Genomic DNA, 12666 nt, shown 5'->3' on the forward strand with positions numbered 1-12666 from the left:
TTGTCAGGGTGTGTATGTATGTGTGTACACGCAATTCACTTGCATCATTCAATATTTTGTACCATGTTCAAAATGAACAGTTGTAGATTCTTCTCTTGTTTTTTATTTTTTATTTTTTTTAATAACAATACAGCATAAAGATATTTTACTGAAGAAATCATTGTCTTTATTGGTGTGCTTTTGCTTCATATTTTTGACTAAATGTTGGATGTTGTATGCTTGTAGAATGTGGTTATTATTGTGAAAGTCTTGGTTGTTGTTATTGATAAGAGTTTGGATGCAATGGAACCAAACAGATGTATTGTGTTTTCCAACGGTCTTGCTTGACTTGCAAAAAAGTGATATTTTATGGTTAAAGTTGTTTTCAGAAAATACATTACTACAAAGATGCGAATTGAATGCCAATTATTACATGCATATGCACCCAGCATATAACCCAATATTATGAAAACCCTTCTGGAAAAAAATACCAGTTATAAATATGAAATGTATATAAATGTTTTGTTTTTGTTTGATTGATTGATTAATTGATTGATTTAATTATTTATTTTTGAAATAAATTCAGATATAATTTTTAAATATTTTTTAGAGATGAATTTATTTTACCTATATTTTTTTAAAATTATTAACATCCATATATATATATATTAAGTAAAAATTAATATTTAAAATTACAATTAATTTGATGGTAAGCAAGATTATTTTTTAAGAATATTCAATATATAAATCATGCTCAATATTTTTGAAGGTGTACTTAAATTATAAAGAATAAAAAACATAACTTATTTTTTAAATAAATAATCAAATTAAATACCTTAAAATTAAAATTGAAAATATGTAACTATTTATTCTTTACAATTATATATAAGAAATTATTTGATAAATTCAAAAATACAAGAATTATGCAAATAATAGATTTTATTTTTGGATTTTATTTGATAATATTAGAGGTAAAACTTTGATACTATTTATACTGGAACACTAAAATATTTTGTAAAACAAAAGATAAGAATTATTAATACCAAACCAAAATTTTAATATAATTAATGATTTATTAATAATAATTAATAAAATATTATATATATTCTTATTTAGACTACAAAATAAAAAATAAATTATAAATATCTTGAATAATTAATTATTTTTTAAAAAATTATAACATCTTAATACTAAAAATATTACAAGTTTTTATGAATATATCACATTACCACATAATTATATAAAAGATAAATATGGTTTAAACAACAATAAAAAAATTGAATTAGAATAAGTACTTTTCTAATGTATAGTCTTTTAAAACAATTGCCCTAAACAAAATTTATGTCAATAAGATAAGATTGCAAAATTTCTATATTAAAACTAAGCTCAAGTTTATGCTATTGTACTTTGTTATAATATGAATATTTTACCATGTAAAGTATAAAAATATAGGTAATTAGTTGAAGAACACAAGATCCATTATTTACTTTAAGAATCAAGCATATTATTAGGGTTTTATATGTAATAAAAATTTGTTAGAAGAGAAGTGATTGTTGGTAGTTGATGGAATAAGAAAAAGCTTGAAATAGACGAATTTACAAAATAATAATTTTAAAAATTAATTTTAAAAAATTAATTTAATAATTATGCATAGAAGAGCCTTTCAAAAATATCTAAAAAACGATTTTAGGACATCAATTAGATGAACCTATGGCATTAATTATAAGATTTTGAAGCATCAATTTAAATATTTTAAGATATCATTCAGATATTTTTATAATATTGATACAAAATTACATATATAAAATAAATAAATAAATAAATATATATATCTATATATATATATATATAGGATTGATATAGATACATATAAAATATAAAAATAAGTATAAATAAGATAATAGAAAAATTTAAAAATAATAAAAATAATTTCTAATTTTATTGCAATTATTGTAGTGATTTGAATAGAGAGATTTTTTTTAGATTTTGTTGTTTTCTTGATTTTTTATGAAAATGGCTCTCTTATTTTTTATTTTTGAAGTATTAGATTTTTTCATGTATTTTTTTTGGTAAAATGTACATGTGATCTTGGATAAATAAATAAAAAGAAATGTGAAAAAATAAATCTTAGTATTATATATATATATATATATATATATATATATATATAATTTATAATTTATAGTTATTGTTTTTTCATACTTAAAGATCATTAAATTTATAGACTATGATTTTGATCTAGAATGAAGATATAAGATGTGAATTTGACTATTGTAGTAAAGTAAGAGGAAATTACTTGTCAATATCTTATTTAAGATTTTTAGAAGTGACAACTACATAGTTAGCATTGTAGGTGTATGTATAAAGAAAGAAACATTCAATCATCTAACAAGTTGGTTAGAATACACACAATAACCAAAAATTTCTAATTTGATTATGATGCTAGTTAAAAATAAATAAAAAAAAATAACATTACTCTTGTAGTATTCAATGTAGGTGAATTATAATATAATAAGCTATACATAGAAGTTTGTTGATTATTTAAGTTATAGCTAATAGTAAGATAGTAATTTGTATATAGTTGAATATAAAGATTTTCAAATTTTAGAAATTATGTGTATCATTGAGGATGTTGTATATAAGATAAAAAAATAAAGTAGTGAACTTATTTTTTGATAATTTTCAACTTTTTAAAGAAAAAATGAGATAAAAAAGAATGTAAGTTAGTTATTGAAAACTTAAATGTCCAATTCGACTAACATTATTCTTATTTAAACCTTATTTAGTAGCTTAGAATTATTTTTCTTTGATCTAGTCAAAAAAAAAATAGTGGTTCTTGTATTATTTAGAAATATGTATATATATTTATTTTTGATAAGTGTAACCAAGATTTTATACTACTTCTTAATGTGATTAAAATACAACTTAGGTTGTGAATTGATTCATGATTGGTGGATTTCAAATCTTCTTTGATTATTTTTTAAAATTAAATAAATTTATAATTGAATTTTTTGATATTAAGAAATATTATATTATAATAAGATTATTAGATAAAAAATAGGTAGAGACCACAATGTGCAATAAATAACTTGAGTAAAATATAAATAAATATAGTTTTAAGAATTTAAAGTTAATAGATTGAACATATATATATAAACAATATTCTACATTGCTTATTTTATAAAAAAGATTTATAATTCCTTTGCATAGCTATAAATATAGAAAAATAAGATAAGATGTATAAAAAAAATCAAATTAATATACAATAGAGGACTACTTATGAGACATAATTAAAATCAAATCTTAAGGTAAAAAACTAAGTACCTACATTAAAAAGAAAATTTCTATGATAGACATACATATTTATTTTAATAGTTACATAAATAATATAAATTGGTAGAAATAAATTAAAGTAGATAAACTTGATAATATATTATAGAGATGCTTCATAGATGCAACTTTGACTTTACATGTGCTTGTAATTAATAAGTAGGTTAGAAACTTTGCCAACATATTAGCTACATGTTATACATATTGATAGCTTGTAGTACAAGCTAACTATATACTGCACATATAAAAAACTTGCCTTGCAAATTAAGATATATGTCTTACAAGTTGGACACATGTCAAAGGTTGTATAGAATGTTGTTGTGTAGTAATACGGTGTTGTATTATGTGTTGTCTTGTTTAGGAATGCACTGGGCATCTAGCTGTGGAAGGTGAGGTTGTATTTCACAAGTATCCAAAAAACCCTAATAGGTTTCACCTATATGAGAAGAATATTATCTAAATTTCAAATCAAAAGTGCTAAAAAATACTCTTCTTAGTAGCCTTAATCATACATAAATCCCAAATACCTTGTTACTTTCATATTTAAGCAATTTAGATTTTTCTTATAAGCCTCAATCCTAATCAATAAGCTTTAACAAGCTGTAACTTCTAATTTGACCATCTACTTGATGTAAAATTTTGCACGCAATCATCAATATAAGTTTTCTATATGCTTAAGAATTTTTAGGCCAATCCAACTTACAAATTGTGAGAAAAACTCCAAACTTGCATTGATGTCACTTAGCTGCCAACTTGAAAAGTGAAGCAAAAATCTCAGTAGTGATTTCACCTTCTCAAACTATTAACTTTAATTCAAAATTGGTGTGCACCTTGATCTTTAAGTCCTTCAAAACCATGCCAAATTTCACCTCGATCCAACTTGTAAATCTCCAAATATCATAGAAATCCTACCCAACCCCAAACTGCCAACTTTCAAAATCCTCTTGTGCTAAAAACTAGATATCTCTAAACCAAACCGTTAGATTATTATAAAATTTTGTATACACTTAGCACATCTAATAATTCAAACAGTATTAAATTTTGAATCATAGATGCTTTATAAATTGCACGAACTAGTCAAAATTGCTAGCCTTAATTATATTATATAAAATCCAAATCACCAATACAAATCTTGACTTTGAATAAAAATTGCTGAGCCCTAAAAAAATTTACAAAAACAATACTTATGCCTTTGGAAAGATCTTTAAGCTAACTCTCAAATCCTAATCTTTGATCTTCAAATGCCTCCTTAATTTGCCCTAAGCGGTCGTTTTAGTGACCAAAGGTCTGATTTTGGCCTTGTCTCACAAACAATTGACCTTTCGGTATCAATCTAATCTATCCTAAGAATATTTTAGCCTAATCCTACCTTCAATTTGACCTTAGTATCAACCATATCAACCATTTATCTCTTCTACCCTGATTTTATTAATTTATGGCCTTTCTAAGGCAATAAAAGAGTTTCTATATCTTAGAAGGTAAAAATACTAACTAACTTTTATCTACTTGCTATTAAAATAAGAAAATAGGCTAAGAAACTTTCATAAAAGCCTTATTAAAATATTTTGAATTCTTGTTGAACTAATATTATAGAGTATTAATTAAAAAATCATTTTTAGTCATATTTTTATCATATAATCGTATCACAATAAGACAACAGCCATAAAATGAAAGAAGAAAGGAAATATTTTATTATAGAAGAGCTTAAATAAAATTATTGCAGCAAAATAGCTTATAAATATAAATAATAGACAAGGAGGTAGTAAAAATTAATAAGTACTAATATTGCTTGTTCTAGAAGAGACTACTACTTACTTTATAGGACCATAAATGAGCCAAATTAAAAATAAAATAAGTAATTGATAGAGGCATGTTTAGAAAATGTTTGAAAATAGGATTTAGCAAAAATTATATCAAAATATAAAGAATTGATACCTAAAGAAGACCCATTGTAAACCAAGGTTGAAATCAAATCTTGAGGCACAAAACTATATATTCCAATGACTTCAGGGTTTTTCTATTAATCAAAGAACAAGGTTTGAGCGGTGTTGTGATGTAACACGATTAATAGGTGAAAGAGTGTGGAGATTATTATAATTTAAGAGATCTTAGTTCAAAGTATTAGAACAAATTATCTTAGAAATATAGTTAATAGCCAAAGAGGTAGAAAAATTAAAAGGTACCAATGCTGCCTTTTAGAAAGGTAACTTCTACTTACTTTGTAGTACCATAAGTAAGGCAAATCAAAATATATTGGAAAAATAAATGATAAAGGAATCTTTAGAAGAAAGTTAAGAGTAAATTCTAGAAAAAAGTTACTTAGAAAAACTAGATATTGATACCCGAAGAGGGCCGGTTATGAACCAGGGTCGAAATCAGACCCTGAGGCACAAAACCGAGTCTCGATGACGACTCCGGGACTCTTTTGCAAATCGGAGAGTATGATTTGAGAGACGATTGGATAGGATTTCTATGGGCATTGATTTTGGGTGATTTGGAGTTGATATGAATTTGTAAGAGCTTTGCAAAGTTGAGGTTTTTTTTGGATGACTTGGATTTTATGAAATAAAATAGGGTTTATGTTTTGAGTGATTTCGAGAGTTTTGTTGCAGATCTATTGGTGATTTTTTTTGGGTTTATGGTTATAGTTGTGTTGAATACATGTTGTAAATTTGAGCTTAATCTAACGGTTGAACTGAGAGATATTGAGGTTTAAGTGAGTCAAGGTCTTAGAAAGTAGAATTTTAAGTCTAGTGAGAGTTTTTAAGATTTCATGCAATCCACTAGTTGGATTGGAGTAAAACTTATGTGAGAGGATATTAGACTTGTTTTTCTATGTCCATGAGAAATTTGAAACCAATCGAACGGCGCAAAGAAGAGAAATTGGCTCTGGAAGGTTGGCAACAAGATTGGAGAAGGCGGCCGGCTAACACCCGAATATATTTTTGAGGTTTTCGTCAATTTGGTAACTCCGATCCTTTTCAAAATTTTTTCACTTGTTTTGAACTTGATTTTTAAGAAGTGTGCAAATTTTGAATTGAGATCAACGGTTTATTCATTAGATATTGAGGTTTAAATCCGTAATAGGAATTACTAGGATTTGGATTAGGGTTTGGCTAGGGTTCGGTTTAGGGTTTGGATTAGGGTTTGGACTAGGATTTGGATTGGGATTTGGCTAGGGTTCGGTTTAGGGTTTGGATTAGGGTTTGGATTAGGATTTAAGATTTGGTTAGGGTTTGATTTAGGATTTGGATTAGGGTTTGATTAAGGTTTGATTTAAGGTTTGATTTAGGATTTAGGATTTGGATTAGAGTTTAGGGTTGGATTAGGGTTTGGTTTAGGGTTTGATTTAGGGTTTGGTTTAGGGTTTAGAGTTTGGAATAGGGTTTAATTTAAGATTTGTTTAGGATTTGACTTAGGATTTAGGAATTTTTAGGGTTTAAGATTTAATTAGGTTTGGTCTAAAGTTGAGTGAAATTTAATAGGGTTTTAACTAGAATTAAATTAAGGTTGAATTGACATATATTTGAGTAAAATTTGTGATCATTCTAATATTTCTTTAAGAATTTTATTGTTTGTTTGAAATTTCTTTGAGTTGTTTTGAATTGGATTACGTTTGTTTATCATTATTATAGTCTAATTAGAGCATTGTTAGTATTCTATTTAGGATTTTGTTATCGCAATTTCTATTCTTCCTTCTACAGCCAAGTACTCGGAGCATTCTCAAGCAAGATTTCACACATTATGACAGCGGAAACTAATGAGAAGATTTTTGAGAATTGATATCATGTTATTTGAAGATATATTGAGGTTTTGAGCTCTATTCAATATAAGTGATTTATTCTATGGATTTGGATTTTAAGAAATAAAATGAAGTTTACAAATTTAATGATTTTGTGAGATATACAAAATGTTTATAGATAAAAAAAATTTAATTAATCAATGTGCTTATTGTGAATGTGTGTGAGAAATTTTATGTCAATTGAGTGGTTAGATTGAAAGTTATGATAGTTTTTGTGGATTATGGTCTCAATTAATTGAAATTTAGGATGAGTGAAGGTTTTTGCAATGTTGCAACATTAGCCTCTTTGATTGAAGCAAAAATTGTAAAAAAAAAATCAAGACTAAAATAACTAGATATCAGTCAAGTTTTGGAGCAATTAAAGTGATTAGCAAGGAGAAATCTATATTGGAAGATCAATATTCAAGTTGGAAAAGGAGAGCAACGAATATCTAAGAAGTTTTGAGATTTATTTATTTATTTATTTATTTATTTTTTTAATTGATAAATTTGATTCTTCTCAAATTTTTTATTCTTTTTAATTGCTTGTGGATTGATATTTGAATGAAATTTTAATTAAGATAAATAATTCAATTAGTATTTATTGAGGTTTTAAAATAGCTATAATAATTGATTATGATTTATTTAGAATTCAATTAGGATTTAAGATTTGATTAGGATTTAATTACGATTTGATAAGGATTTAGTCTAAGATTTGGTTAAAATTTGTTAAAAGTTTGATTATGATTGATTTAGGATTTAATTAGAATTTATTAGAGATTATATTATAATTTGGTTAAGATTTAATTAGGATTTTTATTTTTAATATTTTAAAAATATTTTTTGATATTTTTTTAATATTTCTTTATTAGATATATTTTTCAAGGTTAATTTATTATCTCATTATGTTTTTTTTCGTAAGTTCTTTGAGGCTTTTTTGGAAGTTCAATTAAAGATTGTTTAGAATTTTTATAATTTAATTAGAATTTATTTAAGATTCTATTAAAATTATTAGGATCTTCTTATTATAAGTTCTATTTTATAAGTTCTTTTGATAGCCAAGTGATTGGTACATTTTCAAGAAAATAAAATATAATAATTTTATCACATAACTCTACATAGTTATATAATTATATAGTTAAATAGTATATGTAAAAGCAAGAATAAAGCCTTCTTCATTATTATCAATACCTTTCTAGTTTTTTTTTTTTTTTTTGGCAATGGCCATTATAGTTTCAATATTCTATTAGTTTTAAATAAATATCTATTCTTTCTATGTGATATAAGAATATATTGATTTTTTTTTTCTTTAAGATTCATATCTATGATAGTTTGACAAGAATGCTAATTCATTATTCTTGTTTGTTTTAGAAGTGAATGAACTATTCTACTTCTATTGTTATGTTTTAAAAGCTGCAAACTATATACTTTTAAACTAATAGTTTAATTTTTTTAATACTTATTTTTTACTTAAAAAAAGTAAACTAACTTGCTTTGTGGAAATTTTCATTTGATATTAGGAGTTGTAGATTACTTTCTTCTAATTTGGCTTATGAATTTATTTGAGATATCTCCATATCTCTCAAAATAAATAAATAAATCAATAAAATATTTCTACAACAAAAGAAGTTATATTCAAGGTTGCATCTTTTCTAATATCTTAATGGATTTACTTAAGTTAGATTCATAAGTGCACTTCTATCAAAAAACAAAATTGGCTTGTAGCTTTGATAGAAAAAGATTCATGACTCATCTATGATTTGAATTCATTCTTAGAAGTATTTATAGTTACAATTGAAGAAAGTGATCAAAAAAGCTAGTAGAAATCAAACACTTATCTTTACAACAAAGATCACATTCAACTATTATATATAATATAGAATTTTAAAATCTTGCTTGTAAAATGGATTGAAATGATAAAGCTTTTATCAATTGATTAAAAGATTAAAGATGTGTTTGAAAACAAGTTTCTTTAGCTACAATAAAGATGTGTGAGATGTGTGATTAAAGAGCATACAATCTTATATGCATCAAAGAAGGAGATGAATAAAAGACTACGTTTCTAACTAAGTATGGATATTTTGAGTATAATGTCATACCTTTTAGACTCACAAATATACCAACTACTTTTTAACATTGAACGAATGATGTCTTTTGTGAATTTTTTGATAATTTTGTTGTCTATTATCTAAATGATATTTTAATCTATTTTAAGAATATAAAAGAATATAAATTTTATATTTATTGTATACTACAAAAATTTAAAGATGCAAGATAAAATGCCAAGATAAAAAAGTGCATATTTCATACTACTTAATTTGATTTTTTAGGAATCTTTATTTCAAATAATAGCCTTATAATGGATCCTTAGAAGGTCCAAACCATCATAGATTGAAAGATTCCAAAAATATTTAAAGACATAAAATATTTTATAAAATTTGCCAAATATTCTTCAATCTTTATCAAGAACTTTCTTCAAGTTGTGGCTCTTCTTACATATTTGATATGTAATGGTAAACTTGAATGGAGCAAAGAAATTAAATCATCTTTTGAAGCCTTGAAGATATTATTTATTTTTGTGACAATCTTATATCACATTGACTTTTTTAAGGCATTTTTTATGAAAAATAATGTATTAAACTACAATATATGTATAGTATTATTATAAATAGAAGTAGATAATAAATTCTATTCAATAGCTTTTTATTCTAAGAAATTTTTAACAGCCAAAATTAATTATGTGATTTATAACAAATTTATTTTTATAATTGTGGATTTATTTCAAGAATACTCTTATTATCTAGAAGGCACTTTCAATTTAATAATTATATATATGGATCACAAGAACCTCAAATATTTCATACTAGTATGTATTTTAAATTTTTATAAAGCTTGTTGGAACATGCCTTTATGAAGATTTGATTTTTAGATCACTTTACAATTGAAAAAATAATAAGGATTATTAGACATATTTATCTTGTATTTAAAAGAGGAAATAGAGCTTTTAATTAATAAAAAATTAATTCTCTTGAAGTTATAGCATTTTTATCTTCAAGAAATGAAATCAACTTTAATTATTGATTCAACATTTCTCAAGCAAATTCAATCAAGTATGCCCTCTAATCTTCTTATTCATGATATTAAGAATAATTCTTCTAAGTCTCATGAGATTTCTAGATTTGAGTAAAAAATTAATCTACTCTATTTTAAAAGATAATTATATATTCTAAATATAGAAGTATAATTATATGTTCTTGAAGCTTGTTACAACTTACCAATAGCTCGATATTTTGGATACAATAAGACTTTAAAGCTAATATCTAAAGATTTTTGGTGGCCTCAAATGCAAAAGGCAATCAAAGACTTTGTGCAATCATGTGATATTTGTTCAAAATTAAAAACTCTTCTTCATCGACCTCATGGACTTTTTTAACTATTACTTATTTTAAAACAATCATGGTCTTCTATTTTTATGGATTTTATTACAGATCTTTCAATGTCTTAAGTTCTTATGATCTTATATTTGTAATAGTAGTTTTTTTTTTATTAAGATGGTACATTTTTTACTATGTACAAAATCTATCACTAGTTAAGAATCAATTAAGCTTTTCATTGACAACATCTATTGCTATTATGAATTATCTAAAGATATTATATTTGATAGGGAGACTCAATTTAAATCAAGATTTTAAAAATTCCTTTTTAAGATCTTTAAGTTAGATTTGAAGCTATCTTTGGCTTTTTATTTTTAAAATAATCAACAAATAGAACACGTAAATTAAGTTTTAGAGTAATATTTGAAGTATTCTATCAACTACCACTAAGACAATTGAATAACTCTTTTACGGATAGCAAAATTTACTTATAATAAAATGGTATACTTTTTTATGTAATTAAAATATCTTTTTTTTAATTGTAATTATTATCCAAGACTTGATACTTTTTACTTTTTAAAAGTTAATAATCCTATCGCAAAAAATTTAGAATTTTTTTTACTTGAGCTACTTATAATAATAAAGCATAATTAAAAAAAAATCCAAAATAAAAAATTCCAATATAGATGCCTATTACAAGGAATAATTTCAATTTTATATTAGCAACAAGATATGATTACTTTTTCATAATATCAAGATTAGCCACCTTTGTGATAAGTTTGATTACTTTAAGTTTAGATCATTTCCTATTTGTAAATAAATCAATCAAGTTGCTTATTAATTACATATATTTGAGTCTATGAAGATTTATTATATATATATCTTATCTCTTTAAATAAGATAAGATAGTGAATATCTAGAGAAGAAGATAAATGCCACTTACTCTTGTAGAAGTAAATAATAATCAAGAAGTTAAGGAAGAAGAAGTCTTAGACTTAAGGTGGCACTGATTTAAGTTGGAATATCTTGTTCATTGATGCAAATTTGATTTTAGTGAAGGTACATAGAAGCTTGTCAAAAATCTTATAAATATAGTAAAAAGGATTCATGCCTTTCATAGACAATATTCATTAAAATTAAAATATTGAATATCAAATCTTTATTATAAAAGATACAAAATCCATGAAAGATTGCATTCTATCTTTCATTATTGTTTGTAATTTTTTGTATATTTGTGATATTAAGAAGATGGAAAATCAATAACTAGTAGATTCAATTTAAGAGTTGTTATTTATTGACTTACCAAAGAAGACATTGTAATTATCTTAATCTTTATAATAATATAATGGAAATGAAGATCCTCAAAAAATATATGTTCTTCCTTGAATAGATGGAAAGATACAATGCTTTTAGTATCATGATCTTAGAAGAGATTTTCTATGTTTGGTGATTGTATTCAAGGTAGAAATTACTCTTGATAGTATTATTAATATTTTGTTTGAAGCAATTGATGAAGACCTCAACAATAATCAAGTAATAGGGTATTTTTTTTTTAAGAATAAGAAATTATTAATTTTTAGGTACACCTATCAACTACTTCTAAAGAAAACAAAGGTCAAAGTATATGGAAAATATAAATTGTTGCATCTTCGACTTTATTAACATATAATTATTGATCTTTATAGAACTCATCTCTAAAAGAGTAGAAGATAATGTCACAAATATACATATTTATTTTATAAATATATAAATAATATGAATAGAAAGAAGTAGTTTAAAATAGATAAATTTGATAATATATTACAGAGAAGCTTCTTAGAACCTTGATAGATACAACTTTAATTTTACAAGCATTTTTAGTTGATTAATAGCTTAGAAACTTGACCAATAAGTTAGTCTTGTATTATACATGTTAGTAGCTTGTGGTACAAAGTAACAATGTAGTGTACATATAAAAAACTTGCCTTATAAATTAAGACATGTGTCCTATAAGTTGAACATGTATTAGAGGTCTTATAGACAGTCGCCACATAGGTCCAAGTTTAATAGTATATATAGATACAAGAATAAAGCCTTTTGTGATTGTCGTTTTACTTATTCTGAAAGAAACCTCTCAGAATAAACCCATATAGGGGAATTCGAACACAAGAAAAGACCATGTATATGAGCTCCAATTGTTAGGGTCACACAATTAACTGCTAT

The sequence above is a fragment of the Physcomitrium patens genome, chromosome 7 (genome assembly GCF_059467195.1).
Source record: "Physcomitrium patens ecotype Gransden chromosome 7, ASM5946719v1, whole genome shotgun sequence".
Lineage (NCBI taxonomy): Eukaryota > Viridiplantae > Streptophyta > Bryopsida > Funariales > Funariaceae > Physcomitrium > Physcomitrium patens.